The 22,500-nt window shown below is 35.3% G+C and overlaps 1 protein-coding gene and 1 long non-coding RNA gene across 6 annotated transcripts in view; one reads left to right on the top strand and one right to left on the bottom strand.

Moving 5' to 3' along the window:
- Positions 1–22,500, bottom strand: part of DNM3 (dynamin 3) — a 579,299-nt gene that overhangs the window by 273,936 nt on the left and 282,863 nt on the right. The gene's annotated exons all lie outside the window — the stretch shown is intronic.
- Positions 13,972–21,882, top strand: LOC105526346. The gene is made up of 4 exons (XR_001004073.1): positions 13,972–14,156; positions 14,373–14,445; positions 16,623–16,703; positions 18,239–21,882. It is a non-coding gene; the product is annotated as an uncharacterized LOC105526346 (long non-coding RNA).

Genomic DNA, 22,500 nt, shown 5'->3' with positions numbered 1-22,500 from the left:
AGGCTTGTTCTGGACAGGCAATCCTGGAGGTTCTCCTGGTCTGTCTCTTCCACTGTCTGTGCCTTTGCTCATGTTCTTCCCACTACAGGCATGTTCTCCTTTTTTCATATTCTTCTTCAGGGTCTCTCTATTTTCCAGACCTACCTTCTCCTCCAAGAAGCCTTCACTGGTACATTCCTGATCCCCTCTCCGTGCCCATAGTTGTACCACTCAGATCTTAAGCAGGTCCCAGTTACCAACCTTATCTACCCCTATTCTTCCCCTCACCTTATTCTAGCTCCCCTGGCCTCCAGGCACACTCTTGCTTCAGTGTCTTTGCACATGCTGTTCCCACCATTTGAAAGGCTCTTTCCTCAGCCAACTGCATGCTTACTTCCTCGCTGCTTACAAATATTATCTCAAATATTACCTTTCTTAACCATGCTACTTAACATTGCAACCCCATTCCCAGATTTTCTATTTTCTCTCCTTACTATATTGTTTGCACTTGACTATTGTGCAGGCAGGATTTTTGTCTGTTAAAGTTACTGCTGTATCCCCAGTGCCTAGAATACTGTATGGCACATAGTAAGCACTCTAAACACCTGCTGAATACATTGAGTGAATTTACTGAATGTTAACTACAGTTGTCTCTTGGTATCTGTGGGGGATTATTTCCAGGACCTACCATGGATGTCAAAATCCAAAGATGCTCAAGTCCCTTATATAAAATGGCACCATATTTGCATACAACCTATGTACATCCTCCTGTATACCTTAAATCATCTTAAAGATTGTAAGTAATCACTTATAATACCTAATGCAGTGTAAATGCTGTGTAAATAGTTGTTACACCATATTGTTTAGGGAATAACGACAAGAAAAAAGCCTGTACATTTTCAGTGCAGACCCATTTTTTTTTTCACATATTTTCAATCTGCAATTGGTTGAATCCACAGACATAAAACCCATGGAATTCAGAGGGTCAACTGTATATCCTAAGTGCTTCATAAATATAACAAATTAAACGAATTTACTGCAATGTATGTCCTAAATGCTTGATAAGTATTATCTTGTTTAATCCTCACAATACTCTATGACAGAGGTGCCCAACCCCTGAACCATGAACCCAGTACCAGTCCTTGGCCTGTTAGGAACCAGGCTATACACATTTACAGCTGCTCTCTATCACTTGCATTACCACCTGAGCTCTGCCTCAGATCAGCAGCAGTATTAGACTCTCACAGGAGCGCAAACCCAACTGTGAACCGCACATGCAAGGGATCTAGGTTGTGCGTTCCTTATGAGAATCTAATGCCTGATGATCTGTCACTGTCTCCCATCATCCCCAGATGATGGAAAACAAGCTCAGGGTTCCCACTGATTCTATGTTATGATAAGTTATATACATATTTCATTATATATTACAATGGAATAATAGTAGAAATCAAGTGCATAATAAATTTAATGCACTTGAATCATCCCAAAACCATCCACCCGCATCCTGATCTGTGGAAAAACTGTCTTCCACGAAACCAGTCCCTGGTGCCAAAAAGGTTGGGAGTCTCCTGCTCTATGAGAAAGGTCCTATTACTCCCAATTTTGAAGATGGAAAAATGTAACACAGAGTGAACTAACTACAGTTAAGTAACTAGCAAGTGGCAGTGTTGGGAATCAAGTCTTCTAACTTAAAAGGACAATGTCTTTTGCACTTTTTATGTCCTTTAATGCTTTATATGTCCTAAATGCTCTTATATACATTCTGTCCTTATCGCAAGAAAAAAAATGAGCAATTACTGAAAAGAGTTAGTTTATTTATAGTATACAATCACTTTCTAAAAAAGAATTTAAGGCAATTAGCTTTAGATGTAATTTTTCTCTTACAACAACAACAACAACAACAAAAAACAACAGGAGGAGGAGGAGGGAAAGGAGGAGAAAAAAAAGAACATCTATATAATAACAATTACTAGCCAACATTAGGTGAAAAAAAGTAGAGAACCCAAGGCTTGGCTCTAGTGTCTTTCCAGGAATTATTAGATAAGAAAAACATCTCGAATTGTCTGGAACATGAAATAAATCTATACTAAGTCTAGGTACTCAAAACTAAGAAGATTACAAAAATATAAATTGCAGGCATCTAGTAAGTCCACAGTCTGTTAGTACTACAGAGCCTGGTCCAGGAGCCATCGTCCATAGGATAGGGTGGGGATGGAGCATGAGTTTTAAGTGGAAACAAGAAAACTGATGAAGGCTAACCGAGCTGATACCTATACGATAAACACTGGGGTGGTCATAATAGATGTTTACAGCCAACAGCAGTTCTTACTGGTTGATGCCCCTACTGTTTGGGTTGCTAAATACTTTGGAAATCATCCCTGAAGCTAACATTTTTTAAGTGCTTAATATACACTGGACACTATGCTGAAAGCTTCCACAGATTAATTCATATAGTCCTCCAACATCCCTACGAAGTAGAAACACTTATTATCCTCATTTTATGGATGAAAAAAGCCACAAATGACGAACAACGTTCACCAAGTTACACAGCAAAGTAAGCAGTCAAGCTGGATGCACACCAAGGCCTTCCAGCTCCTTAGTCTCTCCCTCAGTCACTACACCCTACTGCCTAACAACAACCAACGGTTTAGCATTGGCTAAACAGACCATATAATATTTTTAGGAAACCTAAACATATGTGTAAATTTATATTTATCTGAAATACTAAAATCACTATCTTTCTTCTTAACCATTGTTTTCACCCCTTAAGTTACCCCAAGCAAACTCCTTGAAGTTTTGTATTTTCTACCCTAGTATCTCCAGCACAGAGTCTAACATCATAGGAGTCTGATAAGTGTTTACAGGGTGAGTGAAAAAGTAAACGAATGACAAAACTGGCTGTTTATTTTTACATCTCACCTGAAAAATGGCACTTTCCACAGATATAAAGCCCCTTGGCTCTGAGTGTAGGCTTAGACAAATTATGTATTAATCATTAAGTGTAGCCAGCTAAAAAATTACCAGAAGTTAAAATAGTAAAACTAACAAAAAAACAAACAAGCACCATATTAAATATGAGTATATAAAATAAATCTTAATTAGCTTCTTTTCTCTACCATAAAGCAGGAGAGAAATTAAGCCATGGAAGAAAAAGTTTTAATCTACTTAAGTAAATGATCAATTTAATGTTATAATCTTCTTGATCTTATAAAAATATTACATGTTTTTTTTCAAAGCACAAGGCCTACTAAGTTCAGAAATGCATGTTTATTACTCCTAATCATAGGTATGTATGATTTGGTCATGTTTATTAAAGGAAAATCGCAATTGTATGGTTGGCCTTTATGTTTCAAATATTAACATTTTTATTAATCACAATACATTTTATCTTAACTGAGTGTGTTCCTCTTTAAATGGCAACCTCATAACATGTTTAAACTGTATAAGGATCACTAAATAGAAAATTTAAAAGGAACCTCCAGAATATTTTTCTCAAAATAAAAACAGTTCAATCTTTTTCCTCTCATCTGCTTTACTCATATACCTTTTCATATACAAAGTTTTAAATAGCTATATTAAAACATCAGGTTAAAATTCTCCTCTCCTTAAAAGGGGTGATCTTAAACTAACAAAAAAGAGCCTTTTATTGCTTCCTTCCCTCTTCTCATTCTCAGAATAATGTCTGCCTACCAAAGACTAGAATAAGACTTTCATTTTAATTTCAACTGAAGCACATGTCATAGTTGTATTACTACACTACATCAACAGGAAACAAAATTACTCATCCATTCCACTGAGATAGCTAATACTAAAAGACTAATCACATTTTCTCTCTTCTTAAAGGACCTATGTGATAGGATTAGGTTTTGCAAATTCCAAAATACATTTACGGAGTGGGATTTAAAAATGGAATCCCTTTGCCATTCACTTTAGTTTTAAACAGCTTGTTTATCTTCTTCCTGCTAGCACAAAATGCAGTACAGAAATGGAAACCAGATTTCTTTATGTAGTGAATTTCATGTGGTTTCCACATTTCTCCTGGTAGTAGATTCCCAGCAGACATGCATCTAAATAAATTCCTCCATGAGTGATTTTTAAGTCAGATGGCATCTGTAGCATTTTGTGGCACTTTCTAAACACACTCTCAAATGCAACAAAAATGGCCTACACATTGTGGCATTCTTCAATGCAGTTTTAAAGACTTTATTCAGGTAAATAAAGATTACATAATGTAATCTTGGAAGGTGATTTTTAGTGGCCTTGATTTTTACTCAAAAGGAATCCTCTTTTGTTGACTCCTTCCATTCGAGAAAATCTCAGATTAATTAATATGTGTTTATTCACCTGATTCCATTTGGGAAACTATTGTAGGGCATACCTAGAAACTACAGGCATGGCCCTGGACCTCAAGGTGCTTCTAATCAAGTTAGAAAGATAAGATATAAATGTCAGAATAAGTGAAACGACAGTTTAAGAAGAATCAGCAGAGCACAAGCAACAAATGAATGAATGAATGAATGAATGAATGAATGAATGAATTAATTAAACAGACAATAAGGTCTATATATGTTATTTGGAAATATTTGGTATGCAATATTCTTTGGAACCTTAGAAAAACTGCTTTTAAATAAAAGTATGATCAATCTGTAACTCTATCCTTCAGATTCCTTCTTTCTCCACCCTTCTGAAGACATTTAATGTTTAAAAAAATCAAAAGCAACTGGCTCATAGAAAAATTATTTTAAAGGCCACATGGAAGTATCAAAGCAATTAGTTTGGGAGCTATTTGTTTTTAAGAATGCATACATAGGGTTTAATTCATCTGATTGAAAATTTATGGAGAAGAAACAAAATCTTATTAAATAACCTAACACATTTTTACCAATAGCTCAATTCCAACTCAATGTTCTAAAAAAGAAACAGGACGAATGGGGACTGGAGAGAAGAAGAATACTCAGTTAGAGAAAGCCTTGTGCTGAACAGAGGAAAGATGGAATGAAAAGATGAAATAGTGGAAAAGAGGAGGAGGAAAAAGGGCGAAAACTAATAAGCCTGTTTTCCTGAATGCTTTCTGATCACTTGACTGATGCATATATTGAAGTATGGGTAATTAACACAAATCAGTCTTTTGATAAAATAGCTAGTTTAATATTCTCTGCTCCTATTCTCTGTAAATGTTCAGGGACAACATAAAAGTCACCAAGGGTAGAAATGGTATTTGCTACAACACCATAACCACTTTCCCTAAGGCAATGCCATGGCATTCTCCAAACTGTTGCCACATAAACTTGTTGCAGAATGTTTTCAAAAGCATCTCAATTTATTTTATCCATATCATCGAATTAGACCTCCCAACCACCTCTGAGGTAGGTATCTTTCTTTATACCATTTGGCAAATGAGAAAATGGCAGAGCTGAACTTGAACCAATCAATTCTAATGCTCCTTCTCTGATATCTCAGTTGAATTCAAAAAAGCAAAGGTTTCATTTAACTTCAAAGAAGTAGAATTTGTTAAAGAAAGATGAAGTTTTGAAACTAAATATAACTAATTAAATCTGTACAAACACTAAGTCATCAAACAGTTTCTGCTCTTGGCACTGAAACACTTGGCTTTAGTGTATTCACTGTGAATGTTAATTCAAAACTTTTATTTCACAATCACACTATACACTGGTAAGCAAGTTATCTTACATACTTATGTAAATTATCTTACATAGTTAAAAACTGTTTTTAAGATGGCCCTTCTAAACAGTTTCTGTCAGCATGCACATTTACAAAAAACTCACTAAAATTCCTCTATATTGAATGTGAATATTCAATAAAATCCTCTATATTGAATATACCGTGGGAATGGTAGTTTTAAGTGGGGAATTTGATATGCTCAGAAATCCTCCCATGTACATACACAGGACAAATGCATTGAAAATGATATAGTATGGGAATGCAACAGAAGTGGCATTCATCTATATTTGTCTGAATCTACAACATGCAATCTAAAACAAAATCAAATTTAATAATAATTTAGAGTTATTATTTAATAATAAAAAGAGTTACAGTTGACATTACCTCAAATCAGATCCCACCCAACCCACATAAGAATCACAGGGTAAGCAATACTAATTATTTTATGATCTGAAGACAAAGAAAGAACTAAAATTAAGGTTGATTTATGAAGTTGATAAAGCAAAATTTACTGGTAAATCAACTCCCAGTAGCTTTCTTGTCCTTTGTTAAAGATTAAAAAGAATGAGGGGCTCAACTTTCCAAAAATTAACCGATTGAATTGTAGTACTGAAAACTTCAAGGTCTGGAATCATTGAAAAAAAAAAGAAAAAAGCAAGGGAAGTCCATTATCCTAAAAATGGCTTCACCACTAGCGGAAGGCAATTACTTCTAGAAAATTCAAAAGGATCTTTTTAGCCAGCACAGTGGCTCATGCCTGTAATCCCAACACACTGGGAGGCCAAGATGGGAGGATCCCTTGAGTCCAGGAGTTTGAGATCAGCCTGAGTATGTCTCTACAAAAAAAATTTAAAAAATAAAAGTAACCAGGCATGGTGGTGCACACCTGTAGTCCCAGCTACTTGGGAGGCTGAGAGATTGGAGTATCACTTGATCCCAGGAGGTCGAGGCTGCAGTGAGCCATTACTGTACCACCGCACTCCAGTCTGAGTGGCAGAATGTTTCAAACAAACAAACAAAGACTCCTTTTATACCACTTATCCTCACTGTTTTTCTCTCTTCAGAAAACTTAAAAAACAAAGAAACAACAATTAGTGCACTTGTCAGTACTAACTTCATGAGACCCTGAAAATGCCTATGGATGCAAGTTGAACTTCAAGCACCTGCCCTAGTAGTTGACACACACACTGGCCAGGAAGCACCTGAGGCCACCCCACATATTCTCAATGGAGTACAAATCCCATAAAGAAAAAATAATGAGTTAATAATCTACTAGTTTTTCAGCAAAACAAGACACTATTTCAAAAGCAATCATAATCCATTCTGGCCAACGAAAACCAAGGCTAGTTTTTTCTTGAAGAACCTGAGGAGAGATGGAAACAAAGTAAATTGTACCAGAGGAAAACATTTTGTTAGAGGACAGAAGATTGGGAGTAAAGTGAGTGTTTCCCAAACAAAAATGAACCAATAGTACACGAAATGTGTGTGTAGTTTTTAAATGAAGTCAGTGACAGCTCCACTCAAATAGAAATCAATACCCCTACCTTGTTGCATTTGCAAAATTACAAAGGTATTTCTTACCCAATATTTCTATGTTAACCTTTAACTATCACTATGAAGCTCTGACAGGCAAAAGTTAAAAAAATAAAAAAGACTGAAACGTGTATACACTAAAACTAACTTTTAAGATTACAAAAAGCACTGCACATGCCCTAGGCTTAAAATAATATTACTTTAAAAGGGGGAAAGAATTTATTTTGATGTTAATAATTCTAATATAGAGATGATCTGGTTTACTTTAAATATATACACAAATACATACACATTTATATACATATTTACATGTACTGTATACACCTATATATGCTCACATACATTTGTATACAATTGCACATATATCTAGACCTACTTATCAGTCTATCCATCCATATATCTGTAATAAAACCAGATAAACACAAGAGTGAGGAAGGTTATGGTGGCTTTTCAACAAGATTCTCCAAAGGGTTATCTTAAGAAGTCAGCTTCCATTACAGTGTTTTTAAAACAATCCTGTTATCATTCCCTCAGAATCAAGCTTTTTTTTTCTCTCTCTATTTTCATTTGTTTCATACTCACAACGCATTTACTCATGAGATTATAAAAGCCTTGAGGAAAACAACATACTTTCTTCCTGAACAGTGTCTGCTTTGCTGTGGCTAAGCTTTGGAGACCCCAGACCTAGGGGTCAGTGAGCATAAAGACTGGGTGGCTGGTGCATCCCACGGCAGGCTTACCTGCATAAAGCTTAGGTCTGGGCCAGGCCCTGTTCTAAGCTCTTTTCTATTTTAGAGATGAGGAAACCAGAGGTCAGAAAAGTTAAATAATTTGCCAAGGAAGCATCATAACAAGCTGTGAAGCCAGGATTCAAACCCATGCCAGCTGGCTCCAGAATACCCACATGACACTGCCTCCTTGAGCTTCTACTTCCTCATCTGTAACCATGGAGAGATCCTACCTTTCAGAATTGCTGGATTAAATTATATCACATGTGAAAGACACTAGCTTGGACCCTGACATAAAATAAGTGCTCAAAAGAAAATACTAACTAAACAAAACAAACCTCTAAATTCAGAAAACAGTATATGTTATTACCTCTATAGCTTTTGTACTCTCATCCTGAGTGGTAGTGAAGTGGCACTGAATCTGATTCTGTGTGGCAAATGGAAATCATTTTTAGTTGATTAATACTAACATAAGTGTTTATAAAGATATGCGGTTAATACCCATTTGCAACCTATAAATAACCTTTCGACATGAACCAATTTATATGCCAAGTATTTTTTTTTGGTATGTAAAAGTAAAGCAAATTTCCATGATGGTGTGAATAGAAGTATTTTAATATGGTCTCATATGTCCTTAGAAGCTAGAATAAATTCTCTGGAAACTGAACAGAATTGAGAAGGCTAGTTAACATATTTATAATGGACACAACTAAACAGACTTATGTTGGATCAAACCCTTTTAGAAATTCATGTAATTTGGGTTTCCCCTTTTGTATATACCAGAAGATTAAAATCCTAAAATAAAGGCAATGTGCTATGTGTTGCACAAGTATGCCTATCATTACTTAAAGACGTAGAGTTTCTAAAATGACCTACTGCATAATTGCAGGTATTCTGGGTAAAGCAGAAGGCGTCCCTTCACACACATGCATCCTTGTAGCCATTATGCTTAACTTGTATCCCCATCCACAGAAAGAGTACTGTCTCCACCCCTGCAGAAAAAAAAGTAGTTTCTGAGTCCTTATATTATGCACATACAGATATTTTTTCTTTTGGATATCATGCATATTCATGTTTGAGTCACACTAAGGAAATAAAATACTGATGATGCCAAAAGACATCAGGAGTCAATACTCTAAAATTGTCAGTGACCTGAGGACACCATGTTTCTCTTGTCCAAGGGAACCAGTCCTCGTTCTAAAGTCTGATTGTAACACGGAATTCAACGGAGCTCACAGCACATAGCATTCAGATGATGCTTATCAGCTTTTGAGGGTGGAAGCAGGCAGCAGACTACACTCCTAGTACGCTCTCACTTAAAATCTGCCTGACAAGGCCAGCAACAATTTTCTAATCCCTTTAACTTGCCTTTCCCTAAAGATCTCAAGACAGTGCTTCCAATTTTACTGGAGTCATAAATCATATATTTCCTTTCTTGTGACTGGTATCCAATAGAGCTAGAGTTTTTAAGGTTTGTTTGCTGGATGTATTATGTTACTGAAATATAAAAATGGCTGCTGTGCAGGCCAGTGGTTAGTAAAACTCAAAGACGTAACATTAGCTTTCTCAATTGATTTGAGGAAAGAATGTTCATAAAATATATACTGCTTTTGGTTAGGAGCTTATTTCTAAATAAACAGACTCAGCAATGGAAATTTTAGAGACAGGCAAAAACAAAACATGAGTCCGTAAATGTACATTTTAAAATCAATTCTCTCACAATCTTTGTCTTTTGTAAACTTTCTGAAGATTGTAAACTCAGTTGCATTAAGTTTATAATTTATAGCTTTCTAATTTAACTTCTTTTTCAGTTGTTAAAGGAAAATCTCTTACTCCTCTGAAATATTTCTCCTCTATTTTATAGGCTGATGTTGCATCTCTGCCTAAGAAGGCACTTCACTGCAGTGATTTGAGGGAAGCCATTTGTTTGTGATTCAGGCAAGGGAAGAAAAGTGGAACGCTCTGCTACAACGTATCTAGTCCTTTGGGCCCTAACAAAATAGGAAATGCAGGAGATTAGGGGACTGCATTGCCTCCAATTAAAAAAAAAAAGTGCTAATCCACACAACATAAAGCCAAACTAAGTCGGGCTATCTTCCCTAATTAGCAATGAACGAAGGTCAGCTAGATTTTTATCTTAGCTACAAACGGGGAAGGAGAAAAGGAGAAAGGAAATACTGCAACTTGGTTAGATCCTGCTTTTCACACAAGATTGTATGACTGCTAGCTGCACAGGATGCTTCCAGAAGATTAGAAGGCCAAAAATAAGCAAGGAAATATGGTTGGCTCCATGTTTACATTTATTTCAAAAAGAATAGTTCAATCTGGTATGGTAGTTGCAGACACATACATAAATATTAAAAGCACACTATGTTTTTTATGATTTTTTTAAGAGAGCTGTAATTCTTAAGTTATTATCATGACGAATATTTGACCAGAAACCACATGCATACCACATAACTCTTTACTCATTCTTTTACAGTTTACTGAATGGCCTACAATCAGCCAGTCAAAAGAAATACAAATATATTTTTCCTGCCTTCAATTAGCTTACATTTTATCTAGGAAAAAAAAAAGTTCAAATACATAAAATAACAAATAGTACAGGTAACATCTCAGTATAAAATTGTGAAAGCACAGCAGGTAATTAATTGGCATTTTAATAACAGGAAATATAAGCACTATAAGAATTTGGTCGGGGAACAAGTCGTTTCTGTAGGTTGACAATATTCTTCTGAGCACAGGCATTGGTGCTAGAAAAAAACTCTGAGTTCTGCCATTTGTGGAGTCTGATGAAGTAATGTTTAAGCTCTCTGAGCTTTAATTTTATCATCAATAGAATGGGGATAATAATAGCTACACTATAGGGTTATCATAAGAAACTAATACATTATACGTGAATGGATTTTGTAATCTGTAAAGAAGCTGTAAAATGACCATTGAGAAGGTAGTCAAAGGAATCATGCCAAACAGTTACCATTAGTTTGGGAAGACAGAAAGGGATAAGAAGTTGGAAGGGATAATGATGATTAATTTTTTTCTTGACATACCTCTCTATTGTTTGAACTTGTGCACTAATCTTGTAACAAAAAAAATTTAAGGCTATATAAATATTAGCTGAAGTACGCGTATCTGGATATCACAAAATAATTGTAAACACTAGTAACCCTGCCCCTTTAGAGGTACATAGAAAGAAGCCTCAGTCCTGGTTTCAATTTGAGAATTTCCAAAGTCATAAAAATGTGCCAAGATTGGTAACAATAACTAACTGAAACAGTGTTTCCTTTTCATAACACTTCAAAATAGAGCAAATTTTGTAGTCACCCAAAACCATCTATTGATTCAATAATCACTTTGGTCAACAACTTTTGAAATAAGCAAATTAAATAACTTTAGTTCCTCAAAGTCAAGTATTTGTCATGTCCAACTTTGCTTTCTAGGGCCCAATACATTTTGGGTATTCAAGTGATAACTTTACAGACAGAAGGAAAGTTATTAAGGCATTTCCAAATCAATGCCAAGGACTTTTCAGAGCAGAATGACCAACTTTTTAAACAGAACTTGGTCACAGATGTATATTCCTAACGTTTTATGTAAGTGTGAGCTTTTTGAGGGCAGGAGTCAGATCTTAATCTCTGTATGCCCAGTCCCTGGTATTGTGACTAGCAGGTGAGTAGGTAAGAATAAATATTTGTTGAACTATTTGGAGGCAAGAGCACCCTCAAACACTTCAGTTAACTGGAAACTCAAGGAGATGGACATATATTCTAAGGGGAACTCAATTTCTATAGCTGTCTCTGGAGAAAATTCCTTAAAATGTTTAGAAAGTCATAAAGGTAAGTATAAAGTTAAGTCCTTTGAAATATCATAAGATTCCTATTTGGTGTAGGTAGTAGAACCATTTGAGGGCATATAGATGTATGGACTAAGGTGAAATCATGGTGCAATCTGATCAGAACCCCTTTTGTTTGCCTTGACAAAAATTTCCAAGGCATGTCTTATGTCTAAATGGAAGTGGGCAGAAGAAAGGCTTTCACTTTCTGTGGCAGAAGGAGGCCTACTCCTGGAATGCTGGCTGACTACTGGCTCAGTGGTTTATGGTTCCTCTATGAAGACTTCATGTGAGTAAACACACAGATACTTTAAAAAATAAAATGGAGTTGGTATCCACATGTAATACAACTATTAGATTGTATTTAGTCACACTTACATCATTTCCAATAATATGCAAGCAGTGACAGGGAAAAAAGGGAGGTGAGTCTTACAGGGCTTGTGCAAGCACTATTGAACAGGCCCTAAACACACAAGTATGGAAGTAAAAGTACAGTGATGTAAAGTTATTCCTCTGACTCCTATTGATGATATAAATATTTCTATGAATGGTATACCCAGTGCTAATCTCTGTTCCATGCTAAGATGCCAGATCATTCATGTTTATCTTATTTAATCTTCCTCACAAAATAACAAGGGTTTATCATAACTTTTGAACTCTTTAGTAGTGTGCTATTTAATGATTCAAAAGAGGTCATTTTATGAAAAGCAAATGCTTTAGGACAGTACTCACTTGAAGCTTTTTGAAATATACAATGCAGCATATAAAAAAGTGATATATTTTTCTACTTCTAAAAAGCATTTCAGAAGGCCAGTGGAAATGAACTGCTTTGGCTGTACTTCTTTAAAGGATGCTAAGTTTCTTAGTTTGGTTAGTCAAATTAAATTTGGAAGCTACCTAGAAATTTTCTCACATTTTGATCTTTAGAAGGGCAATTAATCAAGCTCTTGTTTGAGGTGACTCTAGCTTTGATCAGAATCCTATGGAGGGAAAGTGAGAGAACTACATATTCAGAATATTCAACAGTATATATAATTGAAAACAGCCACAACACGGAAAGAAAAGTAGATGCCAGTGGGCTGATATCTTATAACCTTTGGTCAAGCGGTACTTGGCAAATTTCAACAGATTTAGTTAATCAGAGATAAAACTAAGCCACAGAATACCATGAAAACAAAACAAAAGTATCAAAACAGAATGAGGAATTAACAGTGAAAAACAATGCTATACCTAACGGCATGGATCTACCAGAGGCGATTTGTTAGACCTGAGTCGTTATTTCGTAGTGGATGCTTCAAATAAAAACGTTAACGTTTCTTTAGGTCAAACTATAGCACAGCATTCAGAGAGCCAGCCAAAATAGCTGAGGGAAACTAGGAAGGCCACATGTGGAACTAATTACTCATGTAGAGGCCATGACAAAGAACATTTCTCCAGACTTTTCATGGGGGCTTCACTTTCAGGAAGTTGCTATAATTACTGTTCAAGTCTAGAGCAGCCTGCAAGCTGCTGACAGATCCAACAGACAGGAGAAGGAGGGAGAGAGAGAAGGAGTGAAAGAGAGGAGGGAGAGAGAGAGAGGGAGGGGGGAGGGAGGGAGGGGGAGGGGGGGGGGGGGGAGGGAGGGGGAAGGGGGAGCGAGAGAGAGGAAGAGAGACGGAGGGAGGGGGAGAGAGAGAGAGAGAGGGGGGAGAGAGAGAGAGAGAGAGAGAGAGAGAGAGAGAGAGAGAGAGAGAGAGAGAAACTTATCTGCCCTTTTTGATGAGTGAAATACCAGAAAACAAAGTGCCACAGGAAAGCTCAAAAAGGTTTCCAAATGAGCTCTGCCTTCCAGTGTTTAACTTTCTGTTTACTACTTTATCTACCCTCTATCTTCAAATTACTTCTCTAGCCTGGGTCAGACAGTAAATTTGTACTTCTACACTAACTCACTTTCAGTTGGCCACAGCCGAACTGTACATCTTGACTCTTTTTTTTTTTTTTTTTTTTACAGCTTTTCCATACTGGGGCCCACTTCCTGCCCAGTTGAGGAAAAAAATCTGGCCTGAAGATGAAATGACTGCTTAACGTTACACTAAAACATCTGGTACCATTTTATGCACAGACCCATGTCTGAGAGCAGGCGATTCTAGCGGTCTCTCCAGCGGCACAGCGCATACCCAAACCTCCCCAGGGTGACATCATCCCATATATGGACTCTCCAGCCCAGCCCTCCCCCTTTTCCTGGTCCTAAATTCATTGCCAGTTCCCCAGTCTGCAGCAAATGTGCCACGTCAAGACTGGAAATCACAGCCCTTGAGTGTGTCTCAGTCAGCGCAGCAGAATTCAGGGGGGAAAGCTGAATGTTGCAACCCCTGGTGCAGGAAGGGAGGCTTTTCCTGAGGACCGGGAGAGGATTTTAAGTACATGGAAGGAAGCTTCTGGAGATCCTGCTCCGTCGCCCCAGTGTTCAGACTACCTGTTCAGGACAATGCCGTTGTACAGTAGTCTGCACATTGGTTAGACTGGGCAAGGGAGAGCAACGCCATGGACTGCTGGGGACAAAATGGGCTGTTTCCAAGGAGAAGACATTTGTTTGCTCCTTTTTTGAATCTCATATCCAGTGTTTTTCTTCACAGGTTTTGCACACTAGGGACCAAGAAGCCCTCGGGGACACTGCTGAGAAAAGACTGCCGAAGGGAAGACCAGCGGGTAAGGCCTTCTTGACTGCTCACCTGGTCTGTGACCAAGGGAACCTAGGTGGGGAGTCCATGATTTGTGTTAACATGCAAGGCAAACAGAGGTACATGTGTGACGGGTAGAGATGTGTTTAATGTTAAAAGAGCAAAAGTGTGTGGTATATAGCGATTCACTGTTTTTTTTGTGGTTTTTTTTTTATTTCTGAAGATTGATAATTCGAGTGTTTTCTTAAGTGTAAAGGTTTTCCCACTTCAAAATGAAATATGAAAAAACTCACTCCAGACACTTAAGAATAGTTTAATGAGGCTACTTCTGAATTGTTTAATAATAATTCAGAGATTTAAAAACGTATATGGATGAAGGCTGTATGTATAACTTTTAACATCCCAGGACTGAAGTCATTTTTCCCAAAGTAAAGAATATTTGCTGGTTTTTAAATGCTATATGGATAGTGCTTTTCTGAAGATTTCCTTCTATAATATAAACACCAGGAATAATAGTACCTAACAATAAAAGAAGAACCTGCCAAGTCTTGCCTACCAGACAATGCAGATGGGATTTGCCCAGAGAAGAACGCCAATCCACAACTTATTGAGTCAGCAATTGAATAAATCAGGGAATAAAAATCTCTATCTTCAGATACCCCTGTAAATATCTCTCTTTCACTTTTTTTTTTAATCAAAGAGTGATTGATAATTGCTGCTCAGCTGACCCATCTTGCCTATAGCTTACAATGTTTCCACTTCTCCGAGCATTTAAAATGATAAGGCACTTTGTCTAGAAACCCACTGATAAAAAAGGAATTTGTAAACGAAGGCAGAAGTTTTCTTTGGTCAGTTTCCAGCTGTCCTGGAGGTGAAGGAGGGTGGGAGAGGGGGAGGAAGGTGGGAGGGAAGAAAACTCTCAAGCTGAATGAAATCCTAATAGAGAAAATAATAGAGCAAGTCTGGATTGCAATGTGATCTGTGCTGAACTTTAGAGGTAGGTCCCTTAAAGAAAGTTCTGGAAAAATGTTATTGCCTCATCACTAATTTTCTTAACCCCCATTTAGTTCAATTCCCAAACAATTCTATATAATGAAAACATCTTTTCTACAGGGTTTGTGAAAAATAAATGTAATCTCTTTTGTCCTTTAAAGTTACAGTGGTTCCTGAACAAATTCTTTTCTAAGTTATACATTTTGCAACAATTCAAAAATTGACTCAAGTTCTCTTTAGCAAAATATTTTATTATAAAAGGTTCCCTGAGTTTTCTTTTGTCAAAACAACTTACTTTAAAAATTACCCTTCTGATCACCCCAAAATGTGTATAAAGAAAACATAAGTATTCTTATATATTCATGATTATTAGTTAAAATATACACAGCAAGGAGAAATTTAGCTACTTTCACTTAGATGATATAGTAAAGTCATCCTTTCATTTTCTATTGTGACTTGGAGAGTTCCATATTAACTATTTTTAGCAGAACAAATGAGATGTTAAAAATCTATATAGTTTCTTTTACATAAGAAAACTAAAAAAAAGTAACTTTTAGAGGAGCTCATTTTTTCAAGAAATATATTTTTTCTAATTGATACAATCACTGAAGAAGAACAGCTAACAAGGTACTTTGGTAATGTTTAAGTTTTCTCAAATTTTCTGGTTTTTTGTTTTTTTGCTTTTTTTTACTCTAGAAATTATTACACTTCATAATTTGCTTTCATTTAATGTATATTTAATTTCAATTTCTTTCCTCATGTTAAATGATCTTTTTGTTTCAAAGAAATGAATCCCTACGGGTCCCTCACCTATTTTCTCCCTCAGGATGACTTTCGGTCTGGAGAGAGAAGGGACATAAGGGTGCCCCTGGCATAAGTACAGGAGGAGAAATATAAGAATTACTTTGTAAAAGGATAACCAAGGAGTTCCTGCACGTGCTTGATGTGGCTCTAGCGACTTATTTTTGAGGCAAACTTTTAACAAATGAAAAGGAATAGTACTTATTTTTCAATTATATGGGCTAAATTAAAGATCAAAAGTAAAAGCTCATTTTACAAAGCTCTGCCGAATGAAGGCAGGATTGTAGTTTATGCGCTGGTACACATGCCCACATTTATATACATTATAGCCGTATCTATATCCAGGTAAATTAGAAAAATGTTTAATTTTATTTTCATATTACTTTATAAGGAGATATACAAATATTTTAGGGATCATGGAATCTATTCCAGAGGAAACTAACCAACAGTGAGCATCTTCAACTAAAACTACCCCTGGATGTAATGGTAAGTGTAAGTATTAAAATTAAACATTATACATGGTCATGAAGAGAAATTGTTTCAGGGTCTGTCCAAACTACATTTCATAGAAATTTCATAATTATTTTTCATTTTAGCATGTGAACGACTGATAAACTGGATTAGGTACTGGGTTAAAAGGACTTTTCCGCCATCTAAGAGAAAGGAAGTTCAGAGCCTTAGCTTCAACACCATAATGTCTTAATTGGAAAAGGATCAATCGAAAACGGTGTACTTCAATTATCAAACCCATTTTTCTTTTAGGCCACAGATCTCAAAATCAAAGAAAGATTGTTTACTATAGGACAAAGTTTCACGCTGGTCACTTTCCTGTAGTTAGTCAATAGGCTTAATATCCTTCCTGCTTGGCATTCAGGCTTTCAGCCCAGATAATATGTTTATGTTTGTAAAAGACCAAAATATACTATCTACCCCCACCTCTTGCCTACAGACCACCCAAGTATTTCACTCTGTGGGAAATAGTTTAGGCATAAAAATCCCAATGAAAGAATTCTTCCCACTTTTTTGGTTGAAGTCTTAAGCTGTTATAAGATATAAAAAGTACAACTTGGTAATGTAAAAAAAATTCACTCATCCACAAGCGTCCATGCTCGCTAAAGAGACGCCAAGATTTCACTTACCTCTATAAGGGATCCGCTCTTTATAAACAATGCACTTTACCCTGATCTAAGGAGAATAGCCCACCCATCACAATAACGTCAAAATAATAACTAAGAGACCATCACTCAGAAATCCTGGCTTAAAATAACTGGAAGGTCAGACTTTAACCTAAGACAGGAAATTCCTGAGTTAAGATAGAAACTTTCTTAATTCAAATCCCTTTTTACTTTCATGTTCTGTAAATTAAGTAGATATAAATATTTACCCATTTTCAAAGGTCTCTTATGAATAATTTTTATCAGTTTTAATAGATAGAGATAACGAAATAAATTAGGAAAATAATTAAATCTTCATTTTGAATTTTTTGACTTAGCGTGACAGCCAGTTTCCTGGAGTTGCTTTGGTTTAATTTTACTACAGAAGACTTAGAGGATAATTCTTTTCTTACATTTTTTTCCTTAAGAAATAAAAGACAAAAAGAAAACAAGGTATAATAACCATGCTAAAAATTACATAGTATGATAATAATACAAATAGCTCTTTTATATTTTAGCTAGTATTTTAAGTAATAATAAACTAATATCCAACCTATAATTTGGGAGATTAAAAAAAAGTCAATAGGGTTTTCAGTCTTTCATCTTTTTAACAAGTTTAGGGGCAGGTTCAATATAACTATGAAGTGTGCATATGTCACATACTTACTGTAAGTGTGTTTTAAAAATCTATCAGAAACATAAAGTGTCCAAAAGCCTTATGAGTAGAACAATCATTTTCAGGGAGATTTTTTTTTTCCCCTTGAAAAACTGTTGCGGTTTTTCTGGATCAAAAATTTTTTTATATCTTAATAAAACTGTTTTATATTAAAGCATAACATACAAACTCACAAATATTTCTTTTTATTTTTTCAGGTTGCATGCATCATTCCTTTAATTGAGCAGAGTTAACTGGATCAAATTATTTATGGGAGAGAGAGGAAAAGTTATAAAGAATTTTAGTAATTTTTAATTTCCACCACTATACTCTTTGTAAGTGAATCACTCTATAATTACTTTCTGTTGCACTGAATGCAGCAACAGTAACACAATAGTATTTTAAGGCACTGGTGTTTGGCATACTCTAACCTTGTAGCTATTTAAATAACAGACAAGTTTACTCATGTTTATTATTCTGTCAAGGAAAAAAAAAGTTCCTTTACTCGGAAGTGATGGCCAGAAACAGAATCAGAAATTTATTTTCTTGAAATTACATAAGTACACAGAAAATGGCACTTAACAGCTTTTGTTAAAACATTACCTTATCTAATCACTGCATAAAAGTCCAGATTTGTAGAAAATTGTCATTTTCTCAGTATCTAAAAACTATTTTGCTTTCCATTAAGTTTCTATTTGCTATTTTCTCAGAAGTTTACAATTAAAGATAAATCACAAACTATTTGTTTTTCTTAAAGTTATTTGAGAAAATGTCTAATTATACAATCCTTGGACAGTACTGTGTTTTTTGGTGCTGTGTTTTTTAAGAAGTCCTACTTACTGGAATTTTGACTATTTGGATATTTTTGTTTTTAAAAGGGGAGGGGAATTTGCTTAATACTTCTACAAATGTGAATTGATAATTGATATTAAAATAGTAGAATTATTCTCGACTCACCAGAATTAAATTTTATATCTGCATATTTAACACTATTAGCTCTTATACAAATTATAAGAACATTTTTCAAAGGATCTGGTTTTAATTTTTTGGATATGAAATGAATTTGCCTTTTCTGCCTTTTCTTAAGGTACTATTTTGTAACTATGTTGCACTAACTATATCCAAAACATATTCTGAGCATCACTGTGGGTAACAACCTTCCAGTTTATACCCTTTTGATTCACAGCATGTCCCTGTAGTTAATTAAGAGGTGGATAACTTCAGCTCACAACTGCCTTTAATTTGATTTCACATCCACACTTAGAAACTTTGCATTTAAAAGGAAAATGAGACATTTAAATTGGTTCCTGTTGTTTAACATATAATTGGTAAAAACATATTCCCTTGTAAAATCCTATTATCAAAGCATCAGATACCAAAGTCAGCAGCTTGGGTTGCCAAATACATTAGGCTCATTATTTTGAAAAGGGCTGCTGTTTCCATGTAAATGATAATTTTCTTTTTCATGGGCAAGGTTATTGTACTTATCTACTAAAAGAAACATGTATAAACATAGTTTTTATCTTTAACTTCAGTATTAAAATATGCAGTTTTTTGCAAAGAGGAAAAACATCTGGTTCAATTACTCTGAACTCTGACTACATGTGGGCCAGTACTAATATGAATTGGATTTAAGAATAAACCTTGTGTTTAATCTTTTTTTCCTAAAATTTTAATGTGAGTTTTCTGTTATGCAAATTATCCATGTTAGCACATTTGGAACAAATGTATAAATGTACTTTCTGAATAAAGTCAAAAGTCTAACGTGTTTTTAGTTCCATAATGTTTTAATGTTTAATTATATTGTGTATTTTTCTCCCTTTCCCCTTACTCTCCAAAATCACCAAATCTGGAAAACAGGCTGATTGTATCTGTCTATGAGCAAAGGAAACCTGAAGGAACCAAGGGCCTGGCTGGACAGAGTTGTCATGTGTCTGCCTGTCTACACTTGCTGTGCAGAACATCCGCTCACCTGTACAGCAGGCACAGACAGGCAGTCACATGACAACCCAGCCTGAATGACAACCAGCCATTGAAAGAAAGCAGCCCTCACACCATAGCATCTACACCAAGAGCTACAACCAAAATGAGGGGCTTGGGGCCTGGGGCTTTAATCTGTTGGTTTAATACTTAACTCATGTATTACTTTATTTTGATTCAAGTATTAAAACCCACCAAAAGTAAAGTGAGTGGTGCCTATGAAATATAATAAAACCCATTTCTGAAAATGTTCCTGTGCATTCTATAGTTCTCTTTTCCTAATTGTTGTCAGTAAATCACTATCCTTGACATTTATTGTACACAGCTTTGCAGCACCCTACATCAATATAGAAACTCAATATAACAAAACAATATAACTTCAGTCTGATGCTTGACAAAGAAAAAATTATTCTAAGAATTCTCGTCCATAAACTAAATATGGTTTTCTATGTCATGATTTATTTTTAAGGGGATAGGGTGGAAAGACAGACGAAAAGGGAGGAAAAGAGTACTCCAAAGGATCAACTACTTTGAGTTACCTCTGCCAGTCTGGGTCTGGGCAAAACACAGTGAAAAGACTACTATTTCCAACATAATGTTCAACTATATTAAAATAATAGCTTCTCCTCTTTTGACACATGGAAAGTTGAAACTTTGATACTTCCACGCATCACGGCATACGTAAATTTATGACTGCATCACTAGGCGCTTATGCTACAGATGCTACAGTTTTAGGAGTAGAATTTACAAGGCCAACACATTCACTTGCAACCTATGCTTACATCACTATAAACTTTCAAGATCTTGAGATGTTCAGGCAATTCATTTATCTTTAGAAGCATAAGGAAAGTGGTTAATGCACTTGAAATGTATATTTTGCCACATCTTTTGAGAAAATATCCAAACTTCAGTTTATGCACTGTTGACTGGAGTGAAATGATAAGGGATGGCTTTTGTCTATGAATATCTTAAATACTTAAGGGTAAAAGGTGGGAAGATGGATAAAATTAGAAATGTGTCAACTTTTATTTAGTTCATTAACATGTTTTAGCTTCAGTATTTAAAATTAATTTTCATCTTTCTTAGATTCTGGTCAAGCTTAAAAAAAATGTAACACAAGGGTACTCAAAACCGTTTCTTCACATTTAATTATTAAACACTTTATGTATGTATTCTGAACTAAATCAAACTATTTTTCATTCAGCTATTTTATTTTTAAAATGAAAGTCTGTCTTAAGGCTAAGAGCCCAGTGAGTTTCAAATTTTCTGACAATGATATTTTAACCAAACCTGACATTATAGTTTTTTTAATTAAAAAACTGAATGATGGGGCAAAACTACAAAGCAAAAATATGATCAAAGTTAAATTTCTCTCATTTAAACAATCTTGTCTTATGGCAATATGTCATCTGCTAAAATTCATCTCTGCTTCTGCAAGATACATTGCGTGATGCAGATTTTTACGTTAAATAAAAGTTCCATTACTAGCAAATAAAGTCCTAAACAATACTCACAAACTGTAGAATATAAACAGGAAGACAATATAAAAATGACTCACAGAATATCGACATCGTTCTACCCAATCTTAAATGCCTTGTACAACCTGTTGCAAATGCTGCGTATGAGAGCTCACGTATGGAATTATTCTACTGGACCCTGCAAGGCAGTCTCAGGAGAGTGCTTGATAGCTCCCAGAATGAGACAATGACCTAGCCAGAACATTAAGGAGACTACACCCGTCCTTCAGACTCCAAAGGGAAAGCTAGGACGGCAGCAGAGTCATCCTAAAGTGAGACTCCAGGATAACATTTTCAACATGTTTCCTTAAAACATAAAGTTAACACCTTTTTTGTTAAATAGTTTTTACTCAATTTTCAAAAAATGCTTGAAAGAATGTTTTGTACGTATTTTAAAGTCATTAAATGAGGCACATTTAAAAATTTTCTCTTCTGGGAAAGGGTAATATAAGGGATAATATTGCTCTTGCAGGATAAACTTTTGAGTAGGACAAATAATGCATATAGGGGAGTGGGTTTGAATCTAAATTCATTTTTAATAAATTTGGAATAGGATTTGCCATGATGGTTTATTGAAGAAGTACTTTTTTCAAAATTATAAATCTTTAGATAATGCTAGAACATGGAAATTTTTGTATGAATAATTCTATATTAAAAAGAATAACATCACATAGTTTATGTGTGTAAAAAAATACACAACTATGATCATGCAGAATTTTAAGTAATATAAGTGGATTAAAGTTCAATATTTACTGGGACTTTTGTGAAAATATCTAAGTTTTGGCTAACTAAACAACTTAACGAAGGAGTGTGAACAGTGTTCACAGGGTCGACGCTGACCTTCACCACAGGGAGTGTGCAGATCTGGTAGGAAATATGCACAATCTTAAGAGTATAAGTGAAACTAGAAAGAGAGCTGAATATTTCTATAACTTCTTGATCTCACAACTTTGGTCATCCAGGGATATAACTGTCATTTTGTT

This window comes from Colobus angolensis, unplaced genomic scaffold, assembly GCF_000951035.1.
Source record: "Colobus angolensis palliatus isolate OR3802 unplaced genomic scaffold, Cang.pa_1.0 Scaffold59, whole genome shotgun sequence".
Taxonomy (NCBI): Eukaryota; Metazoa; Chordata; class Mammalia; order Primates; family Cercopithecidae; genus Colobus; species Colobus angolensis.
This window is presented reverse-complemented; position numbering and strand designations above follow the sequence as displayed.